The sequence below is a fragment of the Triticum aestivum genome, chromosome 4A (genome assembly GCF_018294505.1).
Source record: "Triticum aestivum cultivar Chinese Spring chromosome 4A, IWGSC CS RefSeq v2.1, whole genome shotgun sequence".
Classification (NCBI taxonomy): Eukaryota; Viridiplantae; Streptophyta; class Magnoliopsida; order Poales; family Poaceae; genus Triticum; species Triticum aestivum.
The window spans coordinates 621,979,049-621,999,998 of NC_057803.1; the positions used below are offsets into that span (position 1 = coordinate 621,979,049).

The window sequence follows — 20,950 nt, forward strand, 5'->3', positions numbered from 1 at the left end:
TTCTCTTCTTTGTTATAGCAGATATAACCTTTTTGTAGTAACTTTTTAGCTTTTTAATCTATTATCACATGTTTCTCGATTACTCTTCAGTTTCAGTCCTCCTACATGTAGTGTATTCCTTCAATTTTTTTATTGTCTTTGTTCCTTACCCTCAACTGTGATTTCGTCAAAATGCAAAAAAACATGTTTCATTAGTCTAATTTGATTATCTTACCACCTAACAACTCATCTAAGACTTGTGAGAAAACTCTCTCGGACACTAGTGTTGGATTATGGTACACCCCGAAGAATCTCTTCTTCAAACATTTCTATCTTTAGTGTACAATAACTAGTGGTCGATGAATTACGTAGGTCACAACTGGTGAAATCTCAATCTTCATGTCGAAAAGTATATATGTTGCATACCATTTTATATATCTAGTCACACCAAATACACGGTAAGCTAGCTTAGCATAAACCTTTTGGCACTATGGTCTTTGCAATGTGTACTTGTGGCAACAACTTGGTTGTCTAATCTCCTTCTCGCACAAGTTTGCTTTTCAAAAATGTTTGTCGTTTTGCATAATCCACCTTTCATATATTGTGCACAACCAAAAGGATTTGTTTGTCCATCCTTTCCTAAACGTGCATGGGCCCTCCCCCCACGTGCGGCAACAACTATAATTTTCTTTTTAGTGTCCAAGCATCACTCATTATTCCCTCACAAAAAAACACGAGGGCCCGTTATGCTCTTCCATTAATTTGGGCCACATTAAGAGAGATCTGGCTTGCAACTGGCGGCCTGCCACGCGCCCGATGGAATCTAGGTATGGCTAGACACCGCCGTGGGCAACACAAACGCTCGTTTATTTAGTCCCACATCGGACAGCCGGGCAGAGTCGGACTGGTTTATAAGGCAGAGCGCGGCAGTTAGTTATACGTGTCCAACGTATCTATAATTTTTGATTGCTCCATGCTATATTATCTACTGTTTTGAATGTTTATGGGCTTTATTATACACTTTTATATCATTTTTGGGACTAACCTATTAACCCAGAGCCCACTGCTAGTTTCTCTTTTTACCCTGTTTTAGGGTTTCGAAGAAAAGGAAAATCAAGCGGATTCCAATTGACCTAAAACTTCACGGAACTCATTTTTGGAAGGAAAGAAGCCCAGAAGACTTGGAGTGCAGTCGGGGGACCTACGAGGAGGCCACGAGGCAGGGGGGAGCGCCCTCCACCCTCGTGGGCCCCTCGTGCCCCCCCTGACGTACTTCTTCCGCCTATATATCTCCATATACCCTAAAAACATCCGTGAGCACAATAGATCGGGAGTTCCGCCGCCAGAAGCCTCCGTAGCCACCGAAAGCCAATCTAGACCCGTTCCGGCGCCCTGCCGGAGGGGCAACCCCTCTCCGGTGGCCATCTTCATCATCCCGGTGCTCTCCATGACGAGGAGGGAGTAGTTCTCCCTCGGGGCTGAGCATATGTACAAGTAGCTATGTGTTTGATCTCTCTCTCTCTCGTGTTCTTGATTTGGCACGATCTTGATGTATCGCGAGCTTTGCTATTATAGTTGGATCTTATGTTTCTCCTCCCCCTCTACTCTCTTGTAATGAATTGAGTTTCCCCTTTGAAGTTATCTTATCGGATTGAGTCTTTAAAGATTTGAGAACACTTGATGTATGTCTTGCCGTGCGTATCTGTGGTGACAATGGGATACCACGTGATTCACTTGATGTATGTTTTGGTGATCAACTTGTGGGTTCCGCCCATGAACCTATGCATAGGGGTTGGCACACGTTTTGGTCGTGATTCTCCGATAGGAACTTTGGGGCACTCTTTGAGGTTCTATGTGTTGGTTGAATAGATCAATCTGAGATTGTGTGATACATATCGTATAATCAAACCCACGGATACTTGAGGTGACATTGGAGTATCTAGGTGACATTAGGGTTTTAGTTGATTTCTGTCTTAAGGTGTTATTCTAGTACGAACTCTAGGGCTGTTTGTGACACTTATAGGAATAGCCCAACGGATTGATTGGAAAGAATAACTTTGAGGTGGTTTCGTACCCAACCATATTATCTTCGTTCGTTCTTCGCTATTAGTGACTTTGGAGTGACTCTTTGTTGCATGTTGAGGGATAGTTATGTGATCCAATTATGTTATTATTGTTGAGAGGACTTGCACTAGTGAAAGTATGAACCCTAGGCCTTATTTCCACGCATTGCAATACTGTTTACGCTCACTTTTATCATTAGTTACCTTGCTGTTTTTATAATTTCATATTACAAATACCTTTATCTACCATCCATATACCGCTTGTATCACCATCTCTTCGCCGAACTAGTGCACCTATACAATTTACCATTGTATTGGGTGTGTTGGGGACACAAGAGACTCTTTGTTATTTGGTTGCAGGGTTGCTTGAGAGAGACCATCTTCATCCTACGCCTCCCACGGATTGATAAACCTTAGGTCATCCACTTGAGGGAAATTTGCTAATGTCCTACAAACCTCTGCACTTGGAGGCCCAACAACGTCTACAAGAAGAAGGTTGTGTAGTAGACATCAAGATCTTTTCTGGCGCCGTTGCCGGGGAGGTTAGCGCTTGAAGGTATATCTTTAGATCTTGCAATCGAGTCTTTTAGTTTCTTGTTTTATCACTAGTTTAGTTTATAAAAGAAAACTATAAAAAAATGGAATTGAGTTTGTCTCATACGCTTTCGTGTATATGATGGAAAGGATAATTGTGCTCAAGTGCTAGAAGAAGAAATCTATAAAATGTTTGGCACTAAATATTTGAATGATGAGCATGATTGCAATGTTGTTAGTATGAATTCCTTGAATATCCATGATGCTAATGATATTCAAATCCACAAGCTTGGGGAAGCTATGTTTGATGAAGATGATATTTTTTGTCCCCCAAGCTTTGATGAGCAAATTTACTATGATGAAAGCATGCTTCCTATATATGATGATTATTTTGATGACACGTATGCTTTAAAGAATAATGATAAACATGAAACTTGTCATCTTGATCTTAATTTTCAATCACATTATAGTTATTTTGTTGAGTTTGCTCCCACTATCATTCTTGAGAAGAATTTTGCTTATGTGGAGAGTAATAATTTTCTATGCTTGTAGAGCATGAAAAGAATGCTTTAGGTACTGGTTATGTTGTTGAATTCATTCATGATGCTAATGAAAATCATTATGAGGGAGGAACATATGCTTGTAGGAATTTCAATAATATCAAGTTTCCTCTCTATGTGCTTAAAGTTTTGAAGTTATGCTTGTTTTACCTTCCTATGCAAGTTGATTCTTGTTCCCAAAAGTTATTTGCTCACAAAATCCCTATGCATAGGAAGTGGGTTAGACTTAAATGTGCTAGTCATATTCTTCATGATGCTCTCTTTATTTTACAATTCTTATCCTTCATGTGAGCATCATTGAAATCATCATGCCTAGCTAGGGGCATTAAACGATAGCGCTTGTTGGGAGGCAACCCAATTTTATTTTTGTTCCTTGCTTCTTGTTCCTGTTTAGTAATAAATAATTCATCTAGCCTCTGTTTATATGTGGTTTTATGCTTTTAATTAGTGTTTGTGCCAAGTAGAACCTTTGGGAAGACTTGGGGAAAGTCTTGTTGATCATGCTGTAAAAAACAGAAACTTTAGCGCTCACGAGAATTGCTGCCATTTTTATTTGGAGAGTGATATTTAGTTAATTCTTTTTGAAGATGATTAATAGATAAATTACTCAGGTCCAGTAATTTATTTTAGAATTTTATGAGTTCCATAAGTATACGTTTGATCCAGATTACTACAGACTGTTCTGTTTTTGACAGATTCTGTTTTTCATGTGATGTTTACTTATTTTGATGAATCTATGGCTAGTAAAATAGTTTATAAACCATAGAGAAGTTGGAATACAGTAGGTTTAACACCCAATATAAATAAAGAATGAGTTCATTAGAGTACATTGAAGTAGTGTTTTGTTTTCTTTCGCTAACGGAGCTTACGAGTTTTCTGTTAAGTTTAGTTTTGTGAAGTTTTCAAGTTTTGGGTAAGGATTCGATGGACTATGGAATAAGGAGTGGCAAGAGCCTAAGCTTGGGGATGCGCAAGGCACCCCAAGGTAATATTCAAGGACAACCAAGAGCCTAAGCTTGGGGATGCCCCAGAAGGCATCCCCTCTTTCGTCTTCGTTCATCGGTAACTTTACTTGGAGCTATATTTTTATTCACCACATGATATGTGTTTTGATGGAGCATCAATTTATTTTGTTAGGATTTGCATTATGTTATTTAGAACAATGTTTTGAATCTTTTATTTCAATAAAAGTGGCATTGATAGCCTTTACTATGCCTATTTTACTAGTATACATGTTGCTGTTTGAAAACAGAAAGTTTACCGCTGTTGCAATAATTCCCGAGAAAAGTCAGAATTTGATAAAATGTTGAAACCTTTTTCATATTAAGCTCTGATAAATTTAATACAGTGGGAATTTTCGTTCATAATTTTTGGATCTAGGGAAGTATGGATGTTGCAGCATTCTTTACAGACTATCCTGTTTAGGCAGATTGCTGTTATGTTTGCATTGTTTGCATATGTTTGCTTCTTTAATGATTCTATTTGAGGATAGGACTATTAAATATGCAGAGGCATTTAGTATGCAATGTTGAATAATAATTTTAGGGATTTTCTACAGTACAGTATGGTAAGGTTTTGGCAATGGTTTATATTAACTTATCTCACGAGTCCTTGTTGAGTTTTGTGTGGATGAAGCTTTTGAGATTTGGGGAGACCGTGATATGAGAGGAATTAAGGAGACAAAAAAGCTCAAGCTTGGGGATGCCCAAGGCAACCCAAGATAATATTTCAAGAAGTTTCAAGCATCTAAGCTTGGGGATGCCCCGGTTGGCATCCCACCTTTCTTCTTCAACAACTATCGGTTAGTTTCGGTTGATCCTAAGTTTTTGCTTCTTCACGTGATGTTTGCTATTCTTAGAATGCCATTTCCTTTTGCTTTGCTTGCTGTTTGAATAAAATACCAAGATCTGAAATTCTTAAATGTTAGAGAGTCTTCACATAGTTGCATAATTATTCAACTACTCATTGATCTTCACTTATATCTTTCAGAGTAGTTCGTCGATGCTCTAGTGCTTCACTTATATCTTTTAGAGCATGGTGGTAGTTTTATTTTGAAGAAATAGATGAACTCTCATGCTTCACTTAGATTATTTTGAGAGTCTTAATAGCATGGTAATTTCCTTAAAATCCTAATATGCTAGGTATACAAGATTAGTAAAAACTTTCTTATGAGTGTGTTGAATACTAAGAGAAGTTTGATGCTTGATGATTGTTTTGAGATACGGAGGTAATAATATCAAAGTCGTGCTAGTTGAGTAGTTGTGAAATTGAGAAATGCTTGTGTTGAAGTTTGCAAGTCCCGTAGCATGCACGTATGGTAAACGTTATGTAAAAAATTTGAAACATGAGGTGTTATTTGATTGTCTTCCTTATGAGTGGCGGTCGGGGACGAGCGATGGTCTTTTCCTACCAATCTATCCCCCTAGGACCATGCGCGTAGTGCCGAGGTTTTTGATGGCTTGTAGATTTTTGCAATAATTATGTGATTTCTTTATGACTAATGTTGAGTCCATGGATTATACGCACTCTCACCCTTCCATCCTTGCTAGCCTCTTCGGTACCGTGCATTTCCCTTTCTCACATTGAGAGTTGGCACAAACTTCGCCAGTGCATCCAAACCCCGTGATACGATACTCTCTATCACACATAAACCTCCTTATATATTCCTCTAAACAGCCACCATACCTACCTATTATGGCATTTCCATAGCCATTCCGAGATATATTGCCATGCAACTTTCCACCATCCAGTTTATCATGACACATTCATCATTGTCATATTGCTTAGCATGATCACGTAGTTGACATAGTATTTGTGGAAAAGCCACCGTTCATAATTTTTTCATACTTGTCACTCTTGATTCATTGCATATCCCGGTACACTGCCGGAGGCATCCATATAGAGTCATACTTTGTTCTAGTATCGAGTTGTAATCATTGAGTTGTAAATAAATAGAAGTGTGATGATCATCATTCAATAGAGCATTGTCCAAAAAAAGAGAAAGGCCAAAGAAGAAAAAAGAAGGCCCAAAAAAAGAAAATAAATAAAAAGGGGCAATGCTACTATCCTTTTTTTCCACACTTGTGCTTCAAAGTAGCACCATGTTCTTCATACAAAGAGTCTCTTGAGTTATCACTTTCATATACTAGTGGGAATTTTCATTATAGAACTTCGCTTGTATATTCCAACAATGGCCCTCCTCAAGTGCCCTAGGTCTTCGAGAGCAAGCAAGTTGGATGCACACCCACTTAGTTTGTTTTGTTGAGCTTTCATACATTTATAGCTCTAGTGCATCCATTGCATGGCAATCCCTACTCCTTGCATTAACATCAATCGATGGGCATCTCCGTAGCTCATTGATTAGCCTCGTTGATGTGAGACTTTTCTCCTTTTTGTCTTCTCCACATAACCCGCATCATATTCTATTCCACCCATGGTGCTATATCCATTGCTCGCGCTCATGTATTGCGTGAAGGTTTATGAGTTTGAGATTACTAAAGTATGAAACAATTTCTTGGCTTGTCATCGAGGTTGTGCATGATGAGAGCATTCTTGTGTGACGAAAATGAAACATGACTAAACTATATGATTTTGTAGGGATGAACTTTCTTTGGCCATGTTATTTTGAGAAGACATAATTGCTTAGTTAGTATGCTCGAAGTATTATCATTTCTATGTCAATATGAACTTTTGTCTTGAATCTTTCGGATCTGAATATTCATACCACAATTAAGAAGAATCACATTGAAATTATGCCAAGTAGCACTCCGCATCAAAAATTCTGTTTTTGTCATTTACCTACTCGAGGACGAGCAGGAATTAAGTTTGGGATGCTGATACGTCTCCAACGAATCTATAATTTTTGATTGATCCATGCTATATTATCTACTATGTTGAATGTTTATGGGCTTTATTATACACTTATATATCATTTTTGGGACTAACCTATTAACCCAGAGCCCAGTGCCAGTTTCTGATTTTACCCTGTTTTAGGGTTTCGAAGAAACGGAAAATCAAACGGAGTCCAATTCACCTGAATCTTCACGGAACTCATTTTTGGAAGGAAAGAAGCCCAGAAGACTTGGAGTGCTCGTTGGGGAACCTACAAGGAGGTCACGATGCAGGGGGCGTGCCCCCCCCCCCCCCCCGGCGCGCCATCCACCCTCGTGAGCCCCTCGTGGCCCCCCTAACGTACTTCTTCCGCCTATATATCTCCATATACCCTAAAAACATCCGTGAGCAAAATAGATCGGGAGTTCCGCCGCCAGAAGCCTTCATAGCCACCGAAAGCCAATCTAGACCCATTCCGGCGCCCTGCCGGAGGAGCAACCCCTCTCTGGTGGACACCTTCATCATCCCGGTGCTCTCCATGACGAGGAGGGAGTAGTTCTCCCTCGGGGCTGAGGGTATGTACCAGTAGCTATGTGTTTGATCTCTCTCACTCTCTCGTGTTCTTGATTTGGCACGTTCTTGATGTATCGCGAGCTTTGCTATTATAGTTGGATCTTATGTTTCTCCTCCCCCTCTACTCTCTTGTAATGAATTGAGTTTCTGCTTTGAAGTTATCTTATCGGATTGAGTCTTTAAAGATTTGAGAACACTTGATGTATGTCTTGCCGTGCGTATCTGTGGTGACAATGGGATACCACGTGATTCACTTGATGTATGTTTTGGTGATCATCTTGCGGGTTCCGCCCATGAACCTATGCATAGGGGTTGGCACACGTTTTCGTCGTGATTCTCCGGTAGGAACTTTGGGGCACTCTTTGAGGTTCTATGTGTTGGTTGAATAGATGAATCTGAGATTGTGTGATACATATCGTATAACCATACCCACATATACTTGAGGTGACATTGGAGTATCTAGGTGGCATTAGGGATTTGGTTGATTTGTGTCTTAAGGTGTTATTCTAGTACGAACTCTAGGGCTGTTTGTGACACTTATAGGAATAGCCCAACGGATTGATTGGAAGGAATAACTTTGAGGTGGTTTCGTAGCCCACCATAATCTCTTCGTTCGTTCTCCGCTATTAGTGACTTTGGAGTGACTCTTTGTTGCATGTTGAGGGATAGTTATGTGATCCAATTATGTTATTATTGTTAAGAGGACTTGCACTACTGAAAGTCTGAACCCTAGGCCTTATTTCCATGCATTGCAATACTCTTTACGCTCACTTTTATCATTAGTTACCTTGCTGTTTTGTAATTTCAGATTACAAATACCTTCCTCTACCATCAACATACCGCTTGTATCACCATCTCTTCACCGAACTAGTGCACCTATACAATTTACCATTGTATTGGGTGTGTTGGGGACACAAGAGACTCTTTGATATTTGGTTGCAGGGTTGCTTGAGAGAGACCATCTTCATCCTACGCCTCCCACGGATTGATAAACCTTAGGTCATCCACTTGAGGGAAATTTGCTACTGTCCTACAAACCTCTGCACTTGGAGGCCCAACAATATCTTCAAGAAGCAGGTTGTGTAGTAGACATCAGCTAGCATCGTCCCTTCGGGGACATCCGATAAAATTGGAACGATACAGAGAAGATTAGCATGGCCCCTGCGCAAGGATGACACACACAAATCGAGAAATGGTCCAATTTTTTTGAGATTTTCTTTGCAAGTCACTGGAGCCTTCTTTCTTGCACTTGCGTGTGTAGCTATTCGTACCGAAAGGCCCTTTTGTTCCCTTTCCCTATCAAAGAGATCCTCAATACTGCCTTTTTAAATTTATATCCACACGCTTTCTCTTCTTTGTTATTATAGATATAACCTTTCTGTAGTAACTTTAGCTTTTTAATCTATTATTACACGTTTCTGGATTAGTCTTCCGTTTCAGTCCTCCTACATGTAGTGTATTCCTTCAATTTTTTATTGTCTTTGTTCCTTACCCTCAACTGTGATTCGGTCATAACGCAAAAAAACATGTTTCATTAGTCTAATTTGATTATGTTACCACCTAACAAACTCATCTAAGACTTGTGAGAAAACTCTCTCGGACACTAGGCTGGATTCTCGTACACCCAAAATAATCTCTTCTTAAAACCTTTCTGTCTTTAGTGTACAATAACCAGTGGTCAATGAATTACGTAGGTCACAGCTGGCGAAATCTCAATCTTCATGTCAAAAAGTATATATGTTGCATACCATTTTATATATCTAGTCACACCAAATACACGGTAAGCAAGCTTAGCATGAACCTTTTGGCACTATGGTCTTTGCAATATGTACTTGTGGCAATAACTTGATCGTCTAAGTTTCTTCACGCACAAGTTTGCTTTTTAAAAAGTTTTGATTTGCATAATCCACCATTCATAAATTGTGAACAACCAAAAGGATTTGTTGATCCCTCCTTTCCTAAACGTGCATGTGCCCTCCCCCCACGTGCGGTAACAACTATAGTATTTTTTCGTGTCCAAGCATCGTTTGTTATTCCATAACAAAAAACACGAGGGCCCGTTATGCTCTTCCATTAATTTGGGCCACATCAAGAGAGATCCGGCTTGAAACTGGCGGCCCGCCGCGCGCCCGATGGTGTCTTTATTTGGCAGGACAATGCCATGGGAAAAACAAACGCTCGTTTGTTTAGTCCCACATCAGACAGTCTGGGAGAGTTGGACTGGTTTATAAGGCAGAGCGCCGCAGCTAGCATCGTCCTTTATGGACATCCGATAAAATTGGAACGGTACAGAGAAGATTAGCATGGCCTCTGCGCAAGGATGACACGCACAAATCGAGAAATGGTCCAATTTTTTTGATATATCCGTGCAAGTCCCTGGAGCCTTCTTTCTTGCACTTGCGTGTGCAGCTATTCATACAGAAAGGCCCTTTAGTTTCCTTTCTCTATCAGAAGGGTCCTCAATATTGCCTTCTTAAATTTAGATCCACACGCTTTCTCTTCTTTGTTATAGCAGATATAACCTTTCTATAGTAACTTTTTAGCTTTTTAATCTATTATCACATGTTTCTGGATTAGTGTTCAGTTTAAGTCCTCCTACATGTAATGTATTCCTTCAAGTTTTTATTGTCTTTGTTCCTTACCCTTAACTGTGATTCGGTCATAACGCACAAAAACATGTTTCATTAGTCGAATTTGATTATCTTACCACCTAACAAACTCATCTAAGACTTGTGAGAAAACTCTCTTGGACACTAGTGCTCGATTCTGGTACACCCGAAAGAATCTCTTCTTCGAACCTTTCTATCTTTAGTGTACAATAACTAGTGGTCGCTGAATTACGTAGGTCTCAACTAGTGAAATCTCAATCTTCATGTAGAAAGGTATATATGTTGCATACCATTTTATATATCTAATCACACCAAATACCTGGTAAGCTAGCTTAGCATGAACCTTTTGGCACCTTCGCTTTGCAATGTGTACTCGTGGCAACAACTTTTATCGTCTAATCTCCTTCTTGCACAAGTTTGCTTTTCAAAAAGGTTTTTCGTTTTGCATAATCCACCTTCCATAAATTGTGAACAACCAGAAGGATTTGTTTATCCATCCTTTCCTAAACGTGCATGTGCCCCCCCCCCCACGTGCGGCAACAACTATAGTTTTCTTTTTAGTGTCCAAGAATCGCTCGTTATTCCCTCGAGAAAAAACACAAGGGCCCGTTATGCTCTTCCATTAATTTGGGACACATCAAGAGAGATCTGGCTTGCAACTGGAGGCCTGCCACGCGCCAGATGGAATCTAGGTATGGCTGGACACCGCCGTGGGCAACACAAACGCTCGTTTGTTTAGTCCCACATCAACCAGCCGGGGAGAGTCGGACTGGTTTATAAGGCAGAGCGCGGCAGCTAGCACCGTCCCTTCGGGGACATCCGATAAAATTGGAACGATACAGAGAAGATTTGCATGGCCCCTGAGCAAGGATGACACACACAAATCGAGAAATGGTCCAAATTTTATTTGAAATTTTCCGCGCAAATCACTGGAGCCTTGTTTCTTGCACTTGCGTGTGCAGCTATTCATACCGAAAGGCCCTTTAGTTTCCTTTCTCTATCAGAGAGGTCCTCAATACTGCGTTTTAAAATTTAGATCCACATGCTTTCTCTTCTTTGTTATTGTAGATATAACCTTTCTGTAGTAACTTTTAGCTTTTTAATCTATTATCACACGTTTCTGGATTTGTCTTCCGTTTCAGTCCTCCTACATGTAGTCTATTCCTTCAATTTTTTATTGTCTTTGTTCCTTACCCTCAACTGTGATTCGGTCATAATGCAAAAAAACATGTTTCATTAGTCTAATTTGATTATGTTACCACCTAACAAACTCATCTAAGACTCGTGAGAAAACTCTCTCGGACACTAGGCTGGATTCTGGTACACCCGAAAGAATCTCTTCTTCAAACCTTTCTGTCTTTAGTGTACAATAACCAGTGGTCGATGAATTATATAGGTCACAACTGGTGTAATCTCAATCTTCATGTAGAAAAGTATATATGTTGCATACCATTTTATATATCTAGTCACACCAAATACACGGTAAGCTAGCTTAGCATGAACCTTTTGGCACCTTCGCTTTGCAATGTGTACTCGTGGCAACAACTTTGATCATCTAATCTCCATCTCTCACAAGTTTGCTTTTCAAAAAAGTTTTTCGTTTTGCATAATCGACCTTTCATAAATTGTGAACAACCAAAAGGATTTGTTTATCCATCCTTTCCTAAACGTGCATGTGCCCTCCCCCCACGATGCGGCAACAACTATAGTTTTCTTTTTAGTGTCCAAGCATCGCTCGTTATTCCCTCACGAAAAAACACAAGGGCCCGTTATGCTCTTCCATTAATTTGGGACACATCAAGAGAGATCTGGCTTGCAACTGGAGGCCTGCCACGCGCCAGATGGAATCTAGGTATGGCTGGACACCGCCGTGGGAAACACAAACGCTCGTTTGTTTAGTCCCACATCGGCCAGCCGGCGAGAGTCGGACTGGTTTATAAGGCAGAGCGCGGCAGCTAGCACCGTCCCTTCGGGGACATCCAATAAAATTGGAACGATACAGAGAAGATTAGCATGGCCCCTGCACAAGGATGACACACACAAATCGAGAAATGGTCCAAATTTTATTTGAGATTTTCTGCGCAAATCACTGGAGCCTTGTTTATTGCACTTGCGTGTGCAGCTATTCGTACCGAAAGGCCCTTTAGTTTCCTTTCTCTATCAGAGAGGTCCTCAATACTGCCTTTTTAAATTTAGATCCACACGCTTTCTCTTCTTTGTTATTGTAGACATAACCTTTCTGTAGTAACTTTTAGCTTTCTAATCTATTATCACACGTTTCTGGATTAGTCTTTCATTTCAGTCCGCCTACATGTAGTGTATTCCTTCAATTTTTTATTATCTTTGTTCCTTACCCTCAACTGTGATTCGGTCATAACGCAAAAAAACATGTTTCATTAGTCTAATTTCATTATGTTACCTACTAATAAACTCATCTATGACTTGTGAGAAAATTCTCTCAGACACTAGGCTGGATTCTGGTACACCCGAAAGAATCGCTTCTTCAAACATTTCTGTCTTTAATGTACAATAACCAGTGGTCGATGAATTACATAGGTCACAACTGGTGAAATCTCAATCGTCATGTAGAAAAGTATATATGTTGCATACCATTTTATATATCTAGTCACACCAAATACACGGTAAGCTAGCTTAGCATGAAACTTTTGGCACTATGGTCTTTGCAATATGTACTTGTGGCAATAACTTGATCGTCTAAGATCCTTCATGCACAAGTTTGCTTTTTAAATTTTTTTGATTTGCATAATCCACCATTCATAAATTGTGAACAACCAAAAGGATTTGTTGATCCCTCCTTTCCTAAACATGCATGTGCCCTCCCCCCACGTGCGGCAACAACTATATTATTTTTTTGTCCAAGCATCGTTTGTTATTCTCTAACAAAAAACACGAGGCACCATTATGCTCTTCCATTTATTTGGGCCACATCAAGAGAGATCCGGCTTGCAACTGGCGGCCCGTCGCGCGCCCTATGGCGTCTAGATTTGGCAGGACAACCCCATGGGAAAATCAAACGCTCATTTTTTTAGTCCCACATCGTCCAGCTGGGGAGAGTCGGACTGGTTTATAAGGCAGAGCGCCGCAGCTAGCATCGTCCCTTCGGGGACATCCGATAAAATTGGAACGATACAAAGAAGATTAGCATGGCCCCTGCGCAAGGATGACATGCACAAATCGAGAAATGGTCCAAATTGTTTTGAGATTTTCCGCGCAAGTCACTGGAGCCTTCTTTCTCGCACTTGCGTGCGTAGCTATTCCTACAGAAAGGCCGTTTAGTTTCCTTTATCTATCAGAGTGGTCCTCAATACTGCCTTTTTAAATTTAGACCCACACACTTTTTCTTCTTTGTTATTGCAAATACAACCTTTCTGTAGTAACTTTTTAGCTTTTTAATCTATTATCACACGTTTCTGGATTAGTCTTCCGTTTCAGTCCTCCTACATGTAGTGTATTGTTCAAAATATCTTCTTACATTCCAATAAATCGGTCGATTTATTGCTTACCGTTGTCTGACCGATAAGATAAATCGGCCGATAAATCAGCCGATATGCCGATAAACTGGCCGATTTACCCGTTATCATGAGTTGACTGATAAGTTCCTGATGAGCGATATCCCCAACATTGATGTAGTGTATTTCTTCAATTTTTTATTGTCTTTCTTCCTTACCCTTAACTGTGATTTGGTCATAACGCAAAAAAACATGTTTCACTTGGACAATTTGATTATGTTACCACCTAACAAGCTCATCTAAGACTTGTGAGAAAACTCTCTCGGACACTAGTGTTGGATTCTGGTACACCTGAAAGAATTTGTTCTTCAAACCTTTCTATCTTTAGTGTACAATAACTAGTGGTCGATGAATTACGTAGGTCACAACTGGTGAAATCTCAATCTTCATGTATAAAAATATTTATGTTGCATACCATTTTATATATCTAGCATACCAAAGATACGGTAAGCTAGCTTAGCTTGAACCTTTTGGCACTATGGTATTTGCAATATGTACTTGTGGCAACAACTTGATCATCTAATCTCCGTCTCGCACAAGTTTGCTTTTTTAAAAAGGTTTGTTGATTTGCATAATCCACCTTTCATAAATTCTGAACAACCAAAAGGATTTGTTGATCCCTCCTTTCCTAAACGTGCATGTGCCCTCCACCCACGTCCGGCAACAACTATAGTTTTCTTTTTAGCGCCCAAGCATCATTCCTTATTCCCTAAGGAGAAAACACGAGGGCCTGTTATGTCTTCCATTTAATTGGGCCACATCAGGAGAGATCCGGCTTGAAACTGGCTTCCCGCCGCGTGCCCAATGGCATCTAGGTTTGACTGGACAGCGTCGTGGGCAAAACAAACGCTCGTTTGTTTAGTCCCACATCAGCCAGTCGAGGAGAGTCGGACTGGGTTATAAGGCAGAGCGCGGCAGCTAGCATCCTCCCTTTGGGGACATCCATTAAAATTGGAGCGATACAGAGAAGATTAGCATGGCCCCTGTGCAAGGATGACACGCACAAATCAAGAAATGGTCCAAATATTTTTGAGATTTTCCGTGCAAGTCATTGGAGCCTTCTTTCTTGCACTTGCGTGCGCTGCTATTCCTATAGAAAGGCCCTTTAGTTTCCCTTCTCTATCAAAGAGGTCTTCAATACTACCTTTTTAAATTTAGATCCACACGATTTCTCTTCTTTGTTATTGCAGATACTACCTTTATGTAGTAACTTTTTAGCTTTTTAATCTATTATCACACGTTTCTGGATTAGTCTTCCGTTTCAGTCCTCCTACAAGTAGTGTATTTCTTCAATTTTTTATTGTCTTTGTTCCTTACCCTTAACTGTGATTAGGTCATAACGCAAAAAACATGTTTCATTACTCTAATTAGATTATCTTACCACCTAACAAACTCATCTAAGACTTGTGAGAAAAATCTCTCGGACACTAGTGCTGGATTCTTGTACACCCGAAAGAATCTCTTCTTCAAACCTTTCTATCTTTAGTGTACAATAACTAGTGGTCGATGAATTACGTAGGTCACAACTGGTGAAATCTCAAACTTCATGTAGAAAAGTATATATGTTGCATACCATTTTATATATCTAGTCACACAAAAGACACGGTAAGCTAGCTTAGCATGAACCTTTTGGCACTATGGTCTTTGCAATATGGTACTTGTGGCAACAACTTGATCGTCTAATCTCCTTCTCGCACAAGTTTTCTTTATAAAAAGGTTTGTCGTTTTGCATAATCCACCTTTCATAAATTGTGAACAACCAATACGATTTGTTTATCCATCCTCTCCTAAACGTGCATGTGCCCTCCCCCACGTGCGGCCACAACTATAGTTTTCTTTTTAGTGTTCAAGCATCGTTCATTATTCCCTCAAGAAAAAACACGAGGGCCCGTTATGCTCTTCCATTAATTTGGGACACATCAAGAGATATTTGGCTTGCAACTGGCGGCCTGCCACGAGCCCAGGTATGGCTGGACACTGCCGTGGGCAACAGAAACGCTCGTTTGTTTAGTCCCACATCGGCCAGCCGGAGAGAGTCGGACTGGTTTATAAGGCAGAGCGCAGCAGCTAGCATCGTCCCTTCGGGGACATCCGATAAAATTGGAACGATACAGAGAATATTAGCATGGGCCCTGCACAAGGATGACACGCACAAATTGAGAAATGGTCCAATTTTTTTGAGATTTTCCGCGCAAGTCACTAGAGCCTTCTTTCTTGCACTTCCGTGTGTAGCTATTCGTACCGAAAGGCCCTTTAGTTTCCTTTCTCTATCAGAGAGGTCCTCAATACTGCCTTTTTAAATTTAGATCCACACGTTTTCTCTTCTTTGTTATTGCAATCTAACCTTTATGTAGTAACTTTTTAGCTTTTTAATCTATTATCACACGTTTCTGGATTAGTCTTCCGTTTCAGTCGTGCTACATGTAGTGCATTGTACAAAATATCTTCTGATATTTCGGTAAATCGGTTGATTTATCTCTTAATGTTGTCTCATCGATAGGATAAAATCGGCCGATAAATCAGCCGATATGGCGATAAATCGGATGATATGCCGATAAACTAGCCGATTTACCCCTTATCATGAGTTAACCGATAAGTTCCCGATAAGCGATATCCCCAACATTGATGTAGTGTATTCCTTCAATTTTTTATTGTCTTTGTTTGTTACCCTTAACTGTGATTCGGTCATAACGCAAAAAAACATGTTTCACTCGGACAATTTGAATATATTACCACCTAACAAGCTCATCTAAGACTTGTGAGAAAACTCTCTCGGACACTAGTGCTAGATTCTAGTACACCCAAAAGAATCTCTTCTTCAAACCTTTCTAATTTTAGTGTACAATAACTAGTGGTCGATGAATTACTTAGGTCACAACTGCCGAAATCTCAATCTTCGTGTAGAAAAGTATTTATGTTGCATACCATTTTATATATCTAGTCACATCAAAGACACGGTAAGCTAGCTTAGCATGAACCTTTTGGCACTATTTGTCTTTGCAATATGTACTTGTGGTAACAACTTGATCGTCTAATCTCCTTCTCGCACAAGTTTGCTTTTTAAAAAGGTTTGTCGATTTGCATAATCCACCTTTAATAAATTGTGAACAACCAAAAGGATTTATTGATCCTCCTTTCCTAAACGTGCATGTGCCCTCCCCCCACGTGCGGGAAAAACTATAGTTTTCTTTTTAGTGTCCAGGCATCGTTCGTCATTCCCTAACGAAAAACATGAGTGCCCGTTATGCTCTTCCATTAATTTGGGCCACATCAAGATAGATCCGACTTGCAAGTGGCGGCCTGCCGCGCGCCCGATGGCATCTAGGTTTGGCTGGACAGCGCCGTGGGTAAAACAAACGCTTGTTTGTTTAGTCCCACATCGGCCAGTCGGGGACAGTCGGACTGGGTTATAAGGCAGAGCGCGCCAGCTAGCACCGTCCCTTCGGGGACATCCGATAAAATTGGAACGATACAGAGAAGATTAGCATGGCCCCTGCGCAAGGATGACATGCACAAATCGAGAAATGGTCCAATTTTTTTGAGGTTTTCCGCGAAAGTCCGTGGAGCCTTCTTTCTTGCACTTGTGTGTGCTGCTATTCTTACAGAAAGGCCCTTTAGTTTCCTTTCTCTATCGGAGAGGTCCTCAATACTTCCTTTTTAAATTTAGATCCACATGCTTTCTCTTTTTTGTTATTGCAATACAACCTTTATGTAGTAACTTTTTAGCTTTTTAATCTATTATCACATGTTTCTGAATTAGTCTTCCGTTTCAGTCCTCCTACATGTTGTGCATTGTTCAAAATTTCTTCTAATATTCCGATAAATCGGTCGATTTATTGCTTACCATAGTTTGACCGATAAGATAAATCGGCCGATAAATCAGCCGATATGGTGATAAATCGGCTGATATGCTGATAAACTGGCTGATTTACCCCTTATCATGAGTTGGCCGATAAGTTCCCGATAAGCGATATCCCCAACATTGATGTAGTTTATTCCTTCAATTTTTTATTGTCTTTGTTCCTTACCGTTAACTGTGATTCGGTCATAACGCAAAAAAACATGTTTCACTTTGACAATTTCATTATGTTACCACCTAACAAGCTCATCTAAGACTTGTGAGAAAACTCTCTCGAACACTAGTGCTGGATTCCGGTACACCCGAAAGAATCTCTTCTTCAAATCTTTCTATCTTTCGTGTACAATAAATAGTGATCGATGAGTTACGTAGGTCACAACTGGTGAAATATCAATCTTCATGTAGAAAAGTATTTATGTTGCATACCTATTTATATATCTAGTCACACCAAAGACACGGTAAGCTAGCTCAGCATGTACCTTTTGGCACTATGGTGTTTGCAATATGTACTTGTGCAAACAAGTTGACCGTCTAATCTCCTTCTCGCACATGTTTCCTTTTTAAAAAGGTTTCTCGATTTGCATAATCCACCTTTCTTAAATTGTGAACAACCAAAAGGATTTGTTGATCCCTCCTTTCGTAAACGTGCATGTGCCCTGCCCCCACGTGCTGCAACTACTATCATATTCTTTTTAGTGTCCGAGCATCGTTCGTTATTCCCTAACGAAAAAACACGAGAGCCCGTTATGCTCTTCCATTAATTTGGGCCACATCAAGAGAGATCCGGCTTGCAATTGGCGGCCTGCCGCGCACCCGATGGAATATAGGTTTGGGTGGACAGTGTCGTGGGCAAAACAAACGCTCGTTTTTTTAGTCCCACATCGGCCAGCCGGGGAGAGTCGGCCTGGTTTATAAGGCACAGCGCTGTAGCTAGCATCGTCCCTTCGGGGACATCCGATAAAATTGGAATGATACAGAGAAGATTAGCATGGCCCCTGCGCAAGGATGACACACAAATCGAGAAATGGTCCAATTTTTTTTGAGATTTTCCGCGCAATTCCCTGGAGCCTTCTTTCTTGCATTTGCGTGTGCAGCTATTCGTACAGAAAAGCCCTTTAGTTTCCGTTCTCTGTCAGAGAGGTCCTCAATATTGCCTTTTTAAACTTAGATCCACACGCTTTCTCTTCTTTGTTATAGCAGATATAACCTTTATGTAGTAACTTTTTAGCTTTCTAATCTATTATCACATGTTTCTGGATTAGTCTTCTGTTTCAGTCCTCCTACATGTAGTGTATTCCTTCAATTTTTTATTGTCTTTGTTCCTTACTCTTAACTGTGATTCGGTCATAACGCAAAAAAACATGTTTCATTAGTCTAATTTGATTATATTACCACCTAACAAACTCATCTAAGACTTGTGAGAAAACTCTCTCGGACACTAGTACTGGATTCTGGTACACCCGAAAGAATCTCTTCTTCAAACCTTTCTATCTTTAGTGTACAATAACTAGTGGTCGATGAATTACATAGGTCACAACTGGTGAAATCTCAATCTTCATGTAGAAAATTATATATGTTGCATACCATTTTATATATCTAGTCACACTAAATACATGGTAAGCTAGCTTAGCATGAACCTTTTGGCACTATGGTCTTTGCAATATTAACCTGTCGCAACAACTTGATCTTCTAATCTCCTTCACACACAAGTTTGCTTTTTAAAAAGGTTTGTCGATTTGCATAATCCACCTTTCATAAATTGTGAACAACCAAAAGGATTTGTTGATCCCTCCTTCCCTAAATGTGCATGTGCCCACCCCCCACATGCGGCAACAACTATAGTATTCTTTTTAGTGTCCAAGCATCGTTCGTTGTTCCCTAACGAAAAAACACGAGGGCCTGTTATGCTCGTCCATTTATTTGGGCCACATCAAGAGAGATCTAGCTTGCAACTAGCGCCCCGCCGTGCGCCCGATGGTGTCTAGGTTTGGATGGACAGTGTTGTGGGAAAAACAAATGCTCGTTTGTTTTGTCCCACATCGGCTAGCCGAGGAGAGTCGGACTGGTTTATAAGGCAGAGCGCAGCAGCTAGCATCGTCCCTTCAGGGACATCCGATAAAAATTGGAACGATACAGAGAAGATTAGCATGGCCCCTGCGCAAGGATGACACACACACACACATCAGGAAATATGCCCTAGAGGCAATAATGAAGTTGTTATTTATATTTCCTTATATCATGACAAATGTTTATTAATCATGCTAGAATTGTATTAACCGGAAACTTGATACATGTGTGAATACATAGACAAAACACAGTATCCCTAGTAAGCCTCTACTAGACTAGCTCGTTAATCAAATATGGTTAATTTTCCTAACCGTAGACATGTGTTGTCATTTGATGAACGGGATCACATCATTAAGAGAATGATGTGATGGACAAGACCCATCTGTTAGCTTAGCATAATGATCGTCAAGTTTTATTGCTATTGCTTTCTTCATCACTTATACATATTACTTTGACTATGATATTATGCAACTCCTGGATACCGGAGGAATGCCTTGTGTGCTATCAAATGCCAGAACGTAACTAGGTGATTATAAAGATGCCCTACAGGTATCTCCGAAGGTGTTTGTTGAGTTGGCATAGATCGAGATTATGATTTCTCACTCCGAGTATCGGAGAAGTATCTCTGGGTCCTCTCGGTAATGCACATCATGATAAGCCTTGCAAGCAATGTGACTAATGATTTAGTTGCGGGATGATGCATTACGGAACGAGTAAAGAGACTTGTCGGTAACGAGATTGAACTAGGTATGAAGATATCGACGATCGAAAATTGGGCAAGTAACGTACCGATGACAAAGGGAATGATGTATGTTGTCATTGTGGTTTGACCGATAAAGATCTTCGTAAAATATGTATGAACCAATATGAGCATCCAGGTTCCGCTATTGGTTATTGACCGGAGAGGTGTCTCGGTCATGTCTACATAGTCCTCGAACCCGTAGGGTCCGCGCGTTTAAGGTTCGATGACGATTTGTATTATACTAGTAAATATGCTCGTGCATTGCAACGGGAGAGACAAAACACATGTCCTTGCCGCAATATGCACAATGTTCGTGTTTCTCTATGGAGAAAATGTCATCGTGTCACAACACAACGGTCTTCTATGACAAAAACAATAGATCAATTAAAGTCAGGGTTATCCGGGATGCCATTTCAGAATATAAGATATTGTTCCAAGTAAGTTGATCCTTGTGAACAAAGCTAGGTTTAGATAATTTGTTCATTTTGAAAGTAAAAAATAAAATAAGGTTTGGTTAGGCCTCAGTCGACTAAGATTTGACTAACTCTCAATCAAGTGACATAACATATAACAAACAAAGAAAGAAAAAGGTAAATGAATCTT

General features: G+C 40.2%; 10 non-coding genes across 10 annotated transcripts; all 10 read left to right on the top strand.

Moving 5' to 3' along the window:
* The first annotated feature begins 8,644 nt into the window (after positions 1–8,644).
* LOC123088736 (U6 spliceosomal RNA) lies at positions 8,645–8,747 on the top strand. The gene has a single exon (XR_006442046.1). It is a non-coding gene; the product is annotated as a U6 spliceosomal RNA (small nuclear RNA).
* A 1,047-nt stretch (positions 8,748–9,794) lies between these two features.
* LOC123088805 (U6 spliceosomal RNA) lies at positions 9,795–9,896 on the top strand. Its single transcript, XR_006442112.1, has one exon. It is a non-coding gene; the product is annotated as a U6 spliceosomal RNA (small nuclear RNA).
* Positions 9,897–10,952: 1,056 nt separating this feature from the next.
* LOC123088788 (U6 spliceosomal RNA) lies at positions 10,953–11,055 on the top strand. Its single transcript, XR_006442096.1, has one exon. It is a non-coding gene; the product is annotated as a U6 spliceosomal RNA (small nuclear RNA).
* Positions 11,056–12,112: 1,057 nt separating this feature from the next.
* Positions 12,113–12,215, top strand: LOC123088749 (U6 spliceosomal RNA). The gene has a single exon (XR_006442058.1). It is a non-coding gene; the product is annotated as a U6 spliceosomal RNA (small nuclear RNA).
* A 1,048-nt stretch (positions 12,216–13,263) lies between these two features.
* LOC123088776 (U6 spliceosomal RNA) lies at positions 13,264–13,366 on the top strand. Its single transcript, XR_006442084.1, has one exon. It is a non-coding gene; the product is annotated as a U6 spliceosomal RNA (small nuclear RNA).
* A 1,239-nt stretch (positions 13,367–14,605) lies between these two features.
* LOC123088806 (U6 spliceosomal RNA) lies at positions 14,606–14,708 on the top strand. Its single transcript, XR_006442113.1, has one exon. It is a non-coding gene; the product is annotated as a U6 spliceosomal RNA (small nuclear RNA).
* Positions 14,709–15,754: 1,046 nt separating this feature from the next.
* Positions 15,755–15,857, top strand: LOC123088786 (U6 spliceosomal RNA). The gene has a single exon (XR_006442094.1). It is a non-coding gene; the product is annotated as a U6 spliceosomal RNA (small nuclear RNA).
* Positions 15,858–17,115: 1,258 nt separating this feature from the next.
* LOC123088741 (U6 spliceosomal RNA) lies at positions 17,116–17,218 on the top strand. Its single transcript, XR_006442051.1, has one exon. It is a non-coding gene; the product is annotated as a U6 spliceosomal RNA (small nuclear RNA).
* A 1,258-nt stretch (positions 17,219–18,476) lies between these two features.
* LOC123088764 (U6 spliceosomal RNA) lies at positions 18,477–18,577 on the top strand. Its single transcript, XR_006442073.1, has one exon. It is a non-coding gene; the product is annotated as a U6 spliceosomal RNA (small nuclear RNA).
* Positions 18,578–19,634: 1,057 nt separating this feature from the next.
* LOC123088810 (U6 spliceosomal RNA) lies at positions 19,635–19,737 on the top strand. The gene has a single exon (XR_006442117.1). It is a non-coding gene; the product is annotated as a U6 spliceosomal RNA (small nuclear RNA).
* Positions 19,738–20,950: the final 1,213 nt, after the last annotated feature.